The following is a 15163-nucleotide window of genomic DNA, read 5'->3' on the forward strand; positions in this document are numbered from 1 at the left end:
ATGCTGAGTTGCAATGAGTGTCGAGCAGATAGACCATGTCAAGTGATTCAAGTGCCAAGTAAACAGTGGATGCCGAGTTAGAAGTAGAAATACAATGTATGTCGAGCATCAGAGATTTCATATGCCGAGTGATACAGTTTGGAGATATCTTTTTGTAATGTCACAAACAACTATGTAAACCATTTTCAAGCCAACTTAAGGATAGATCTTGATCTTTTGGAGATAAGGACAAATCTATATGCGGATTCCCTATGCAATTACATGCAGCCAATTAGAAAATGGGAAGGTTTAAGCAGAAAAATGGATGAACCTCAGTCGTAGATTCATACCTAACCCTAAGTCACTAGAGTCTTCTTAATGAGGACGAAACCCTAAAACTCTTAACAATGATGAGAAGAATATACAAGGCGTGAATGATGGAATATAGTTTGCAAAGCATCCAAGGTGACTTAGCAATAAGAGTGAATTGCAAAATCAGTTAAGTGAAGAACAAAGGATAGAGAAGGATACAACATTGATACATCAGACCATGAAGGATCAATCAGAGATTGTGCAGAGGTGATCTGTTATCAAGCAAGCAAGTGCCAACCGCAGGATTTATGTTGAAACATTTTAACATGTGATTTCAGTTAAATCTCTTAACAGAGTAGTCCTCATAGGTTGTATGAAATCCTTTAACAAGGTGTTTACTTAATTGTAAGTTGAAGTTCTCTAACTAGACACACTTCTAATAGGGTGTTGAAATCCTCTTACAAGGTGGTACTTAACAATCTTTGTAAGCCTTTTACAGGGCAGATCATAATTCATGGTCAAACCATTGCAACCTTAATAAGATACACTTTATTGCTGCAGTAGAGAAGATTTGTGGATGTCATCCTCACCTCAGTTTTACCTTCTCACTTGGAAGGATTTTGGGTAATCATATCTGGTGTTATATGTGGGTTTGATTACATGTTTACATGATTGATGCATATGCTTTACATATTATTTTAGTATATCAATGCATGCGATATATGAATGGTGAAAGTTTTATGGGTTTAAGTTTAAACTCCCGATTCACCCCCCTCTCAGAAGTTTACTTTCTTCCCACTTGTAATTCTAACAATTAGTATTAGAGTGTAGTTCTCTGAAAGAGAAGCTTTGTAGCTTAGATGAAAGATCTTGAAATGGAATTCTACAAGTTGGGAAAGACTATTGAGAGCCATGAGATTGAAATACATCTCATATTACATCAATTGAATGAGGCAAGAGAGGAACTAAAGAAATCCTTGAAGAGAAGGAAAGAGATTTCTAATGCAGAGAATGACACACAATACAAAGAGATAGACACCATCAAGCTATTTGTAGATGGTAACTCTAGTGAATTTGATGTAGCAGTTGCAGATTTAATGGAAAAGAATAGAATCCAAGCTGAGGAAATAAAAAATCTTAAGATAGAGTAAGAATCATAAGCTATACTACTATGTGAGGTGACTGAAAAGAAGAAGAAGAAAGCCATAGAAGACAAAGCCATGATTGAAGAAGACAAAAGAATTTTGGCAAATAGATTGGAAGAGAAGTCAACAGAGTTAACCAAGATCTCCAACATGCAATTGGATACTCTAAGTCAAATGATGAATGCCAACTATGAACTGAATGTTAAGGATATTGAAATAACCACATTGAAGTTGTAGAATGAATAATTGTAGAATGACCTGAAAAGAGAAAAATAATTTGTTGAAAGTCTCAACAAGCCAAATGAAGCCATCAAATACTTTGAGCAATTACTAAGATCTCCTAGATCCAACAAAGACACATTAGGATTGGGCTACACAAGCACTGAAGAAGGAGAATCATCCAAAGTCACTGAAGAAAAGAACGACAAAGGTAAGAACTCCAAACCTACTTGTCATAATTGTGGTAAGAAATGACATACTGGTAATGTGTGCAGGGGCAACAATACAAATCAAAATGTCAAGCCTAAGAACATGACTCATTATCATAAGCGCAACAAGAAAGGTCATTAGGCACATGAATGTAGAACTAGGACCATGCATAAGAAAAGATTTGAAGGATATTGCTACAACTATCAGAAATATGGACATAGAGCCTTTGAATACAGATCCAAATCCATGTGGTCATCAAACAAATCAACAAAGGTAAGAAGCTATGGAAACCTTTATAACTGGGATTACAATACAAGATATAGTTGTCACTATTGTCAAGAATATGGACATGTTCTTGAGAATTGTATTAGACAACACTTCAGTGGTAACTACAAAATATGGTTGAGTCAAAGTACATGTTTTAGCTGTTTGAAGACTAGTCACATAAGTAAACATTGTCCAACTAGGTCAAAGACACCAAGTTGTGAATTTGATCAAGGCAAAGGAAAGGTAGATGTTGAACACATCAGAGATGAGATGAAGAATACATGAAAAAAGAAAGATGCTTGCAGCACATCAAATGCATAAGGGATCACTTCACCCAATTGGTCAAGTGATCGCACCTCATCAAACTAAACAAACAAGAGGTATGTGAGACTGATATTCAAGTGTAATACCATACATTAGTTTCAAGGGAGATAGTATTGAAAAGAATACATTAGCATGAATAAAGATGCAAGATGTTGTAAATTTATGTTAAATCTTTAAAGTTTTCATGTTGTTGCCGAATATGAAATATTTTTGTGTATGTTGAGTGGAATGGTAGTTGATGCCGAATCGTCGGCCTAGCTAGTTGATGTCGAGTCTGTAGTAGCTACTGAGTGATGGTAATATCAATGGATGCTGAATGATTCTAAAAGTGGTTGATGCTGAATTTATAGTTGTATAAGCACTTGCATTAAATGCAAGGGTTTTCAAAGGATATATGATCATTTTTCACTCATTATTCATCATTTCAAATTTGAGAAAAGAGCAAGTAGAGAAAAAGGTAATTTAGAAACTTGTTCATGGCATTTGTAGAGAATTTGACAACGATCTCACACTAGTTCTCCGAATTTCACAACATATTTATCACAAACTGAGCTACATAGTTTCACTTTGCATAAACCCTAGTTTGAGAAATGGCGTCTAGCTCGAAGAATGTAGAAGGGAAAGAGGTTTTAAATTTTTAGCTTGTCAATAATGAAGTTAAACAACCTATATTTAAGGCCATTCCTGACATAGCTTACAAAAAAGATCCTTCTAGTGCATTATCCATGATCTGGCTGAATGTCATAATGGTGTAAGATGTAAGGAGACATTATAATTGCAAAATTAGTAGCATTGGAGACTTGGAAATTAGAGAAGCATATGCTAGGTTATGTGAAAATGGTGTTTTGAAAGAAGAGTATAAAATAGTTGAGAAGAAGGGTTTGATGCGTGCCCTAGATTTTTCCAGTGTATTTAAAACTAAATGGATTAGAATTGTTTTGAGTTGAATACATGATGGATCTTTATGGTTGGAGGGTGGACCAATTAAGATTACCAAGAGAATAATTCATAGGGTTACTGGCTACCCAACCCTAGATCGGCCCAAGACTCTGAGGAGTGATTTCAAGGAAGTAATAGAGAAAAACACTGGAGTAAAATGGAATAAAAGAGGCATGACAATAGATACTGTTACTAATCCATTGTTGAACTTTGTTGTTAGGGTAATTTCTCATAAATTCTCTCAATCTAGTAGATTGAATAGTGTACCTTGTATTGCTATGGATGTTGGTTACAAGATTGTGAAGAAAGATCATACTTATGTTCTAGCTAAGCTTCAACTACAACAACTAATGGAAAATCTTGGAGCAATCAGGAAGACCAAGAGTGCTCAATGTAAATTTGGTTCAATATTTAATTGTATATTCTTTTATGTGCAAAATAATTTTCCTTCCTTTGGTACTATAAGTTGGAAAACAAAAAGTCAATAGCAGTACAAATTAACGAGTTTATTGAACAGATGGGAGAAAATTTTGAATCATTAATGACAAGTTATTTTGAAGACTTTACTTAATCAATGAAGGAAAGAAGGAGGATACTTGTTTCATTGGTTCAGAAATATTATAATGATAAATGTTTTCTAGTTGATGTTGATTACACCTTTGTACAGGCTACCACACCAAGGGTCAGATGGTTAAGGCCACTTGGGTATGATATCAATGTTGATGAAGCTTTAGCAACCATCACTACACTCCTAGTAGAGGAAATTGACAAGACTACTAAAACCTTTGGGAATTATGATGTGATGAAATTAAAGATTGAAATGGAGTTGAAAACTACCTCTAAACTTAAGAAGAAAGATAAGTTAGTAAAGAAGTTAAAGGCTAAACTTGATGAGGGTGCAGATGAGGAAAAAGAGGAAGAAGATGAAGAGGAAGAACAAGAAAAAACTCAAGGCATGGGAGAGGATAAGGAAGAAGAAGAAATAGAAGGTGCCAAGGGAGAAGAAGCCAAGGAAGCACCCACACATGCCGAGCCAAAGAAGAAAAAGGCTAAGACATAACCAGTGATTAAGGCAAAGAAAACTATTAAACCAAGCCCAACCAAGCCAACAAAACCTACCACCAGAGCAAGCACACGAGCCACAACACATAAGGCCAAGGAGAAATCCAAGCAAACAGAGCAAGGTGACCAAGTACAAAATAAACAAAGAAGAAAATATGTTGCACAGCTTGATTCAGATGAAGAAATGACTGAATTAGATGATATAAGCCAATTCGAAGTGGTAAGTCACAAACCACTCTCTGATATTGAAAACTTATGTGAAAATGTCACAAATAATGCAGATTTATTTGGTTTTAGATGTGTAAATTTTGATGATTTGGGCAAAGAGGAGAAAAAGCTAGTAGAAGCCATATATGCAATGATGTCTAAATTTAAGACAACGTTGTTAGAATTTGCCAACTCAGTACCCAAGAAACTATATGACTTAGTTGAGCAAAAATGACATTACTGTTTAAATTTGGAAAAAAAAAAAAGGGAAACCACTTTGGCCCAAGTAATTCCAGAACTGACAAAAGGGAAGATTACTAAGGCTACTAAGAAATATGGAGTTAGGTTTACACCTAAACATAGAGCCTTCAACATACTTCAAAACAATATTGAAGACGTGGTCAAGAAATCTACCGAAATATGGAAACTCATCTATGGGTTGACCACTGTAAAACAAGAGAAGCTTACCCTTTTGAGGGTAAAGATGATGATAAGAATGAAGATGACAAGGATGATGATGACAAACAAGAAGATGATAAGAAAGATGATACAATGGGGGAGGAAACTAAAAAAACAAACTGATGACAAGGCAACAACTGAACAACAACAAGATGAATAGAGTGTGCAAGACACACAAGTGCCGAGTGTCAGTCCCCCACATGACACAATCAAGTCTACTGAAACCATTATTGTAAAGGATGTATCTGATATTTCAACTCAGAAGCTCAATCCCTTGACTGCAGAAGACTTGAAGAAGATATTGGACCAATCTACACTGAAAGCCAAGCTATGTGAAAATCCAATTTTGGTCAGTATAGATGAGCTTCAAAAGGTAGTAACTGATGTCACAAGGAACAAGGTGAATCCAAAAGAACCACCTTCTATCATCCCTTCAGTTACTCAAGTACAAACTTTGACTCAAGCAATAGTAGATACATCCACTAAGGTTGATACATTTGTTAAAGTTGACACAGTTGAATAGAAGCAAACTATAGAAGAAGTAAAAGACATTACTACTGAACAACATGAAGTAAGAAAAATAGATTCTTCTGTACCTGAAGCACAAGGACTAGGTGCTAGTCATGTCATTGTGTTAGACAAGTGAAAACACCTAAGGTAAAGGAGCAGGAAGCCATCCAAGCATTGGTAACTCTACCAACACTTGACACTTCTCCTACAAAAGTTCTTCAGAAGCTGAGCATGAAAGCTATACCATTGCAAATCTTAGTTCTAGGCTCTACCTTTTCAAAAGTTGAAAAGGTAATTCACTATGGAGATATCACTCTAGCTTAAGAGATTGCTATTCCAAAATTTGATTATGATACAATGACATTAGATCAAATAGGCATTTTGCAACAAGCCTTAGAGAAGAAAAAGCATCAAGAAATGCTTAGGAGAGAATAGAGGCAGAAGAAAGTGCTTCAAGACGTTAAAGACATCTTTCTGGATGCATTTAATCTACCAACTCTTGAAGAGACCAAGCCACTACTAGAATAATTGTTAGATATAGTGGAAAAGGTCAATAATGAAGACATTGATACTAATGCTAAACTCTTAGAATGGTCTAAAAAGAAATTCACACTCACTTAAGTTGCATTGGCAACAAAGGTTGAGGATGTGAAGAAGGTACTTGAGAATATATTCTCATTGTACGCCAAATTGTGTGACCCTACACTCTTCACCCAAGAGACCAAACATCATATTTTGAGCCTGGAGAGAAATCTTAACATATTAGGTACAAGGTTACCTCAAAACCCTGCTTAGAGTGAGAAGCATTTTCATACATTACTTCAGTCACAAAGTCAATTAGCTGTGTTAACAACAAAAGATGTTAGCATAAGAGCCAAATTGACAAGTATATAGGTGTCTCTCACCCCACACATGGAAATAATGCTCAAGGAACTAGGTTATGCAGAAACTCTACTAAAGAAAGACCTTAATCTTTCTACTCGAGATGGCCTAGTAAACCTTGCTACTGAGCTTGCTATCCAAATTAAGTCATTGGATGTTGCATGTGACAATTGGGATGCAACTCTTAAAATCATAATGGAAGTCCATAAATCCTTTTTGGACAAACACACTATACGTGTATAGCCCATTTGACATAAGTGTCAAAAAATGGGGAGAGATAAACCATTGGGGAGAGATAAATGGGGAGAGATAAAGAAGAGATAAACCATGGGGGAGAGATAAAGCAACAAGGGAGAGAATACAGAAAAGGGGCTGCCAGAAACAAAGAAATAAAGAAAGGGAGTATGAACAAAGGGGAAGCAACAAATAAAAGATAGAAAGACAATAACATAAAGTTATATCATTAAGGTGATATACACATACATTTTTGGAGACACATTTTTTAAAGAAAAGTAGTAAACATATATAGAATTAGCTATGATAGAGCATATCAGATGAAAGAGTATCAGATACAACGCATTGAAGTAAGAAGAGAAGCACAGATTATGGATACAAAATAGACACATTAACTCAGACAGAGTTATCAATTTTGAGGTATATAGGTTATTGCAAAATTTTGAAATTTTGAAGTTTTGCATATAAGCCGAGTCATGGACATGTTATGCTCGAGAAGTTAAATAGAATATTGTATATTTAAGTGTTTTTGAAACTCATGTCAAAGGGGGAGATTGTTGATCAATGTCAACACACTTAAGCCATTTACTTAGTTCATGCTGAACTAGTAATACATGCCGAGCACAACATATAAATGTTAGACCATGCTGAGTCACTCGAGTGCCAAGCAGATAGACCATGCCAAGTGATTCAAGTGTTGAGGAAATAGTGGATGCTGAGCAGTTCAGGTGCCAAGTTAGAAGCAAAAATACAATTAATGCCGAGCATTAGAAACTTCATATGCTAAGTGACACAGTTTGGACATATCTGTTTGTAATGGCACAAACAATTATGTAAACCATTTTCAAGCCAACTTAAGGATAGATATCGATCTTTTGGAGATAAGGACGAATCTATATGCAGATTCCCTATGTAATTACATGCAACCAATTAGAAAATGGGAAGGTTTCAATGGAAAAATGGATGAATCTCAGCCGTAGATTCATACCTAACCCTAAGTCACCAGAGTCTTCTTAAGGATGACAAATCCCTAAAACTCTTAATGATGATGAGAACAATATACAAAGGGTGAATGATCGAATATAGTTTGTAGAGCATTCAAGGTGACTTAGCAATAAGAGTGAATTGCAGAATTAGTTAAGTGAAGAATAAAGGATAGAGAAGGATACAACATTGATACATTAGATCGTGAAGGATCAATCAAAGATTTTACAGAGGTGATCTATTATCAAGTAAGCAAGTGCCAATCATGAGATCTATGCTGAGACATTTTAACAGGTGATTTTAGTTAAATCTCTTAACAAAGTAGTCATAATAGGTTGTATGAAATCCTTTAATAGGTTGCTTACTTAATTGTAAGTTGAAGTCCTCTAACCAAGCACACTTCTGATAGGGTGTTGAAATCCTCTAACAAGGTGGGACTTAATAGTCTTTGTAAGCCTTTTACAGGCTAGATTATGATTCATGGTCAAACTATTGTAACCTTAATAGGATACAATTTATTGTTGTAGTAGTGAAGATTTGTGGGTGTCATACCCTACCTAGTTTTACCTTCTCTGCTGCTGGGCATGCCTTTCTCTCTGAACAACTTGGCATCTCGGACATCACCTTGGATAGATGCTAGTTTGGTATGGGGGACATCCTTTTTATTAGATTCTTCTCTTTTCTGGATAGGCTTCGTGCCCTTAGAGCGAAGAGAAAGTTGTTCTCTCTCTCCCCTCAAAAATTTATTTGGATGAAGATCTTACTAAGGCATAGGTTACAAAACTTTAACAAGCTCGGGGTATTGTGGAAGAGGCTAGACATGCTGGGAAATGGGCTGTTATTCAGAATCTTAAGGCAGTGGTCTGTGATTCTCCTCATGCTGGTTGGGTAGAGAGGACAACCTCCAAATCAACGTGACGATTTTGACAATAGTTTGACAAGAAGAGATCTTCTTCTCTTCTTGTCAACTGCTGGAATAGTAATGGCTCTTTATGGTCATTACTTGGTCTTTTTCAAGATGTGGTGGGGTCTTCAGATATTTTGGCTGTTACTGAGACTCACGAGAGCCCTATGTGTCCTCTTCCAGGTTTTCATGGTTATCAATGGTTTTCAGTGTGTAGGGATGAGGTTCGGACGTCTGGTGGGGTCCGTGGGTTTGGGGGTGTTGCTTGTTTGGTTTGAGATTATATTTTTAGGGTTACGTTGGTTGTTCACTCTGATGCCTTTGCCAGATTTATGTGGGTTTGAATTGGTTGGCGAAAATATAGACAAAGAGATATTTTTATTGCTGTTTGTTATTTTCCTTTGACCTCTTCTCCCTATGCTATTCATGACTCGGAGGATGACGATCCCTATTTTGACCTTCAGGAGAGTATTTCACAATTTGAGGCTTTAGGAGATATTGTTATTCTTGGTGATTTTAATGCTCATACCAAGGATCATCAAATCCCTTTACATGATTGTGGCTCTGATTAGAACTGCATTTCTGAGTTAGATCCAACTACTATGGGCCTACAGTGCACTTCGGAGGATGTTCTTGGGCTGTTCTCTGTTTATGGTCACCACCTCCTCCAGCTTTGTGAGTCTTCTGGGTTGTTGATCCTGAATGGTTTATCCTTCCTTCCTAGATTAGACCTCTTTACCTGCTGGCAACATTGTGGTGGTGCGAGTGTTGTTGACTATGTCATTTCCTCTCCTTCTTTCATTTCTTCCATTCGCAGTTTCACCATTTCGTGTCTTCCGCTAGCCGATCATTCTTTTCTTAGCATTTCTATTTGCATTTCTCCCCATCCTTCCCCACCCTTGCTCTGCCTGACTAGTACCATCTCCCTTCCTACTCGCTTCCATTACCCTAAGAGTGATGGTGAGGTCTTTACTTATCACCTTAGGCGTCTTTTGTCACTTGCTAGTTTTGATGACTCGCTGGCTGCCTCAGATATGTTTGATTCGCTTGCCTCTGCCATATGAGATTCTGCTTTCCTTTTTATTCCCCATTGTTCCCTTCTCTCTCACACAGCTAACCGTCGAAATACCTGTCCTATGAATTAATGGTTTGATGCTGACTATAAAGCTTTCCATCACTCTGTTTGTGTCACCTTTGAGGCTCAATCTCCTGCCTTTACCCATCTCCGTGTTTCTTATCTTCATTTTCTTCGTCATAAGAAACATTCCTTTGCCTCTTTTCAGTGCAGAACCCTTTGCTCCACGCTTATCTAGAATCCCCAAATCTTCTGGCTTACCCTTTTCCCTCATTGCTCCCCCCCATCCTCCACTCTCGACTATCATTCTCTGACCTCCCATATCACGACGCTTTATGACATTCCTGGGCAGCCTCCTCTCTACTCCACTCCACCTCCCCACTGCCATTTGTTCACCTATTCTAGCATTCCGGAAGCCATTAGATCTTTGAGATGCAGCAGAGCAGCTGATGAAGATGGTTTTCAGGTAGAACTTTTCAAACTTGGTGCTTCAGTTCTTGGATCTTACCTTCCTACACTCTTTAATAGAGTGATTTGCACTGGGTTTCCTAATTCCTGGTCTAGACATGTTATTTACCCTATTCACAAGTCTGGGCCTGTTTCTGATCCAGGAAATTATAGAACTATTATGATTGGTCATACTTTTGCCAAACTTTATGCCACTGCTCTAAACACCATGTTATCCAGTGAACTTGATAGACGGGGATGTAGGGTGAGAGGTCAGGCTGGCTTTCGGGCAAACTACCAGACTATGGATCATGTTTTTACACTGCAGGCTATCATTGAGGAGGCTAGACACCACTCTCAGAAGGTCTATTGTTGTTTTGTGGACTTCCATAAGGCTTTTGATTCTGTTCTTAGGTTGGCTTTATTTCAGCGGCTTCAAGAGATTGGGATTTCAGATATGTTACAAATTGCTATTTTGAGACTTTATGAGAAGGTTACTGGTAGGCTTAGAACTCTGGAGGGCTTTTTTGATCCGATTCAAAGCACCATTGGCATGAAGTAGGGTTGTCCTCTTTCCCCTTCACTGTTTGGCTTGTATATTGATGAGTTGGAGGATTTCCTTATGAAATCCTCTCAACCAGGAGATGGGTGTTATTTACATCAGGTTCTAATCTCTATTCTCCTCTTTGCTGATGATGTTGTTCTCTTGGCCTCTTCTCCTGATAGCTTACAGAGACTCCTTGATAGTCTTGCTTCTTTCTGTACTCAATGACAACTTGTGGTCAATTTATCTAAGACATAGGTTATGGTCTTTAACTGTTTAAAGACCTCTCATCTCCATTTCTTCTTTTATGGAAAGGAGGTTGAGATTGCTCCCTCTTACATGTATCTTGGTGTGAAGTTCTCAAGACCATGTTTAAGTTTGAGGCCTGCTATTCAGTCCAGAGTCAGTAAGGGTATGGGCTCCCTGGCTTTGCTAGAGAGACAATGCTTCAGGCGTCATTTTCAGGATATTTCGTCCAATTTGTCCCTTTTTGACTCTTTGGTTTGTCCAACAGTCCTCTATGGTTCTGTGGTTTGGGGACCTTCTTTTATTGCTTCTGATTGGGCTTCTATTGAGCGGGTCCAGACACTGTTGTTGCATCGTATCATTAGGTGTCATAGATTCACCCCTCATAGCATTATTTTAGCGGAGTTTGGTGCTCATCCTCTTAAACTTGCCATTATTTTTGACTTGATTTGGTTTCTTCATCGGCTTCGTGGTTTTATAGAGACAGGTGTTGATCGACATAGATACTCTTTTTTGGCATATTGTTCTTCGGTAGAGATTATGAGATCTGACACTTCTGCTAGATCAAGATGTTGGTATGCTCAGGCCACCTCTTTGTTGGGTTCGATCATGATTGAGATTGATCGTCTTCCTCCCTATCAGTTTTCGCTGGATGCCCCGGCTCATCTTCTTCCCTCTCGTCATGAGTTGAATGAGCATGTCAGACATGATATCTATAGGCAGTATATTACCACTACTTGGTGGTTTGCGACCTAAGATGGCCTTCTATGCTGAGAATTTTCTTGTTATTTAGGATGGTATTGTTGTTTGCCCTGTCTATCTTTACCGTCATTGGAATCATGCATTATGGTTCTCTTTGGGCTCTTTTAGGGTTGGTTTTCATCATCTCAGGGCTCAGACTAATCACTATATGGATCAGGCTGATCAATTATGCCAGTTATGCACTCTGATGGAGGCTGAGACTGAGACTCACTTCATATTTCATTGTCCTCATTACTATGAGATCAGAGGGAGATTCTATTGCCTTTTCAGAGACTGTTCTTCTCTCTCGATGTTCTTTAGTTATATTGATCAATGGTGTTTAGCACTTTATCTTTAGGAGGCCACCCATCTTTGAGAGAATACCCTACAGTCCTTTCATCAAAGACAAACTTCTGATCAGCTCATTACCACCTTTTTCTCTCCCTTGTCTCCTCCGCAGGGTTTGGAAAGGCCTTCCACTACTTCACATTCCAGATCTGTCAGACATTATACCAGTCTCTATAGGAAACATCAGTCCTATAGGGGTTCTTCACAACATTCGAAGACTATGGATTTTCCACGGATGTACCTCTCTATTACGGATTTCTTTGTGACAATGAAAGACCCTTAGTCCTTACCTTGTCTTTCTTTCTTCTTGTTTCTTTGTTCCTTTTCAGTCACCATTTGGTGCCTTTGCTTGGCTGGCTCTTCTGTTTGTATGCTCAGTTCCATAAACCGTTTTGGTTTTTCATGGACATTAATAATTTTATCTTATCTTATCTTGTCTTATCTCACTTGGAGGGTTTCTAGGTAATCATATCTGGTGTTATGTGTGGATTTGATTACATGTTTAAATGATTGATGCATATGCTTTACATATTATTTTAGTATATTAATGCATGTGATATATGAATGGTGAAAGTTTTATGGGTTCAAGTTTAAACTCCTGATTCATCCCCCTCTTAGAACTTTACTTTCTTCCCACTTGTAATTCCAACAGGGACCACCAAATAGGTACTTGTCAGATCTATCTACATCGAATGAGGGAAATGAGAGAATGGTATATGAAATTTCTACATGTACTATGACTAAAATGGGGAGATCAACTAGAGGTCAAAAGATTAGAATTTTTTTAATAAACGCAAGCAATTTTTTCTTGCTAAAGGGAGGTCATGTTCTTATGATGATGAGAGCAAAGACAACATCAAGGTGTCGTTTTGGTACACAAATATTGAGAAAGAATGGGTACCTAATGAACTACCTCCAATCAACATTGATTTTTGTGTTAATGAGAGGATATATCACATAGCTCCATTCTCATTACATGGTTTGGGCCTATTTTCCATGGATGGGATAAAGGTATGTTACAACAAAGTTGTTGAATTGATGAAGTATGTCAATCTTTGTTACATGTACAATGATTGGATGTAGATTGTTCAATGTAAAAAAGTATGCGTAGGTATGCACTATCCACAAATTATATACAATGGAAAGAAAATTATCAAAGTAAAAGATTTGCTATGTACATTGATGGGAGACCAAAAGCATCAGGTAATATTGTGGGTTTTATAAATAGTATGTGACCTTCCTCAACTAATAAGCAACCCAATTACATTTTTGAGGTGCGTGAGGGGAATCAAGTTTTTGTATGTGCGATAAAATCAATAAGTGCAAGGGAAGAACTACTAATAGATTACCATTTAAATCACATGGATACAAATAAAGTTACTATCATGAGGGTGGTAAGTAATATATACCATTTTATTAATACATTTTTTTTTCTAAGATTAGTGGGCTGAAGTTTTTATATTTAATCTTTGTCATAGGACGATATGGATCAAACACAGGATAGAGGCCATGAGGATGCTCCTCCTACCCATTCTTTAGCCATGGTAAACCTTATTGAAATTGTACAAATTAGATAGTTGAAGAATGTTATATTATTATCAAGGTTGCATAGGGACAGGGGTACTTTGGGTAATTAGGGTACTGATACTAGTACTAGTATGACTATTTTTCATAGTAGGGGACAGGGGTACTTGGTTATCAAATTTATTTTTTAAATAATACTCTTATGTTCATAGAAAATCTGAAATTATGAGTCATGAAAAGTTTTTTTAAACAAGAACAATGATAAAGCTTGCTAATGTAATGTATTGTTTTTAGTTTCATATTGCTGTATGTTTGTAATAATAATATATGATAACTATTTTGATGCATAATAGAAAAGGCGGACTTTAAACATGAGCAAGAAGATCATAAATCATATGACAATGACATATTGCAAATGATAAGCTTCTAACTTGAACAGTGATAAAGTTTATTGTTAATCAATATTGTATCAAAGTTTCAAAATGATTAGGTATTGAATTAAGCTTGATAAACAACAAGCTGATATGTAAACCAAAAATTTAAAAAAAATTAAAATTCTTAATCAACATCTTTAGCTATGATTTTGGAGTTTTTATGAAAGTTTTACTAATATTTCTGTCACAATTTGATGTTCAGGATCGGGGAAGAACACCTACAAGAACATAGGAAGCTACTAACCCTTTTGATGAGGATATTGTAGATGTCCCTAATTTAACATACAAGATGAAAAAAAAACTAAAAATTATCTTAATCATTCAATATTTAGATATCTAGATGATTAAGCTCTATACGGTTTTTGAAATTTGTTATTTTGGAATTCCTGTTCCAGTATTTCCTTTATAATATGTGAAAAATTGAAGATTTTCTTTTGCTAGTTCTAATGCAAGACACCAAAAACATTACACGTAGGAGCTTCCCATTAAAATTTTTCTCAACAACTGTTGATAATATTTTAAACTCACCAAGCTGCATGTATCATTTCTCTATAATTTTCCCTTCATTGTTTTAGGAGGATTTGTCTAATTAGTTTGGTACTATTTTTCCTACTACCATTACAAAGCTAGACATTCACACATGTATTGATCTTGGAAGCTTCTCATGGAACCTTCCAAAAAATTCTTGGTGTCATGCTTTTTCGTTCCAAGAAAACAAGATTATGTTGTATGACACATTCTTGTTAAATGGGATTTCATAAACATATTTTTCTTCTACACTTATTTCTCTCTTCAATTCCTATTCTCATGGTTAACAAAAATTGTCCATGAGCTATTATTTTGGGAGTCTTAAGAAGGTTCCTTTCTTATCTTTCATTTTATTGTCAACAACATTTTCAATTTTAAAATGCATAAATGAAAAGATGCTAAGTAAATGAAAATGATAAGAATATGGATATTCATGAATCCCAAAGTAAATCAAATTTGACATTTAGTCTGTTAAGCTATTAATTACATTTATTTAGCATTTGAAACTACAATAACAACTCCACTAAGTGCACGCCCTCCAAGAACAACATACAATGGATTTATCTTGTATTTAATTTTGTACTTTACTGATTTCCCCTCAGAATCTTAAATTAGATTACCTGTTTGGGTTGATAGTAA

This window comes from Cupressus sempervirens, chromosome 11 (genome assembly GCF_028749045.1).
Source record: "Cupressus sempervirens isolate cs-2001-9-10 chromosome 11, ASM2874904v1, whole genome shotgun sequence".
In the NCBI taxonomy this organism is placed as follows: domain Eukaryota; kingdom Viridiplantae; phylum Streptophyta; class Pinopsida; order Cupressales; family Cupressaceae; genus Cupressus; species Cupressus sempervirens.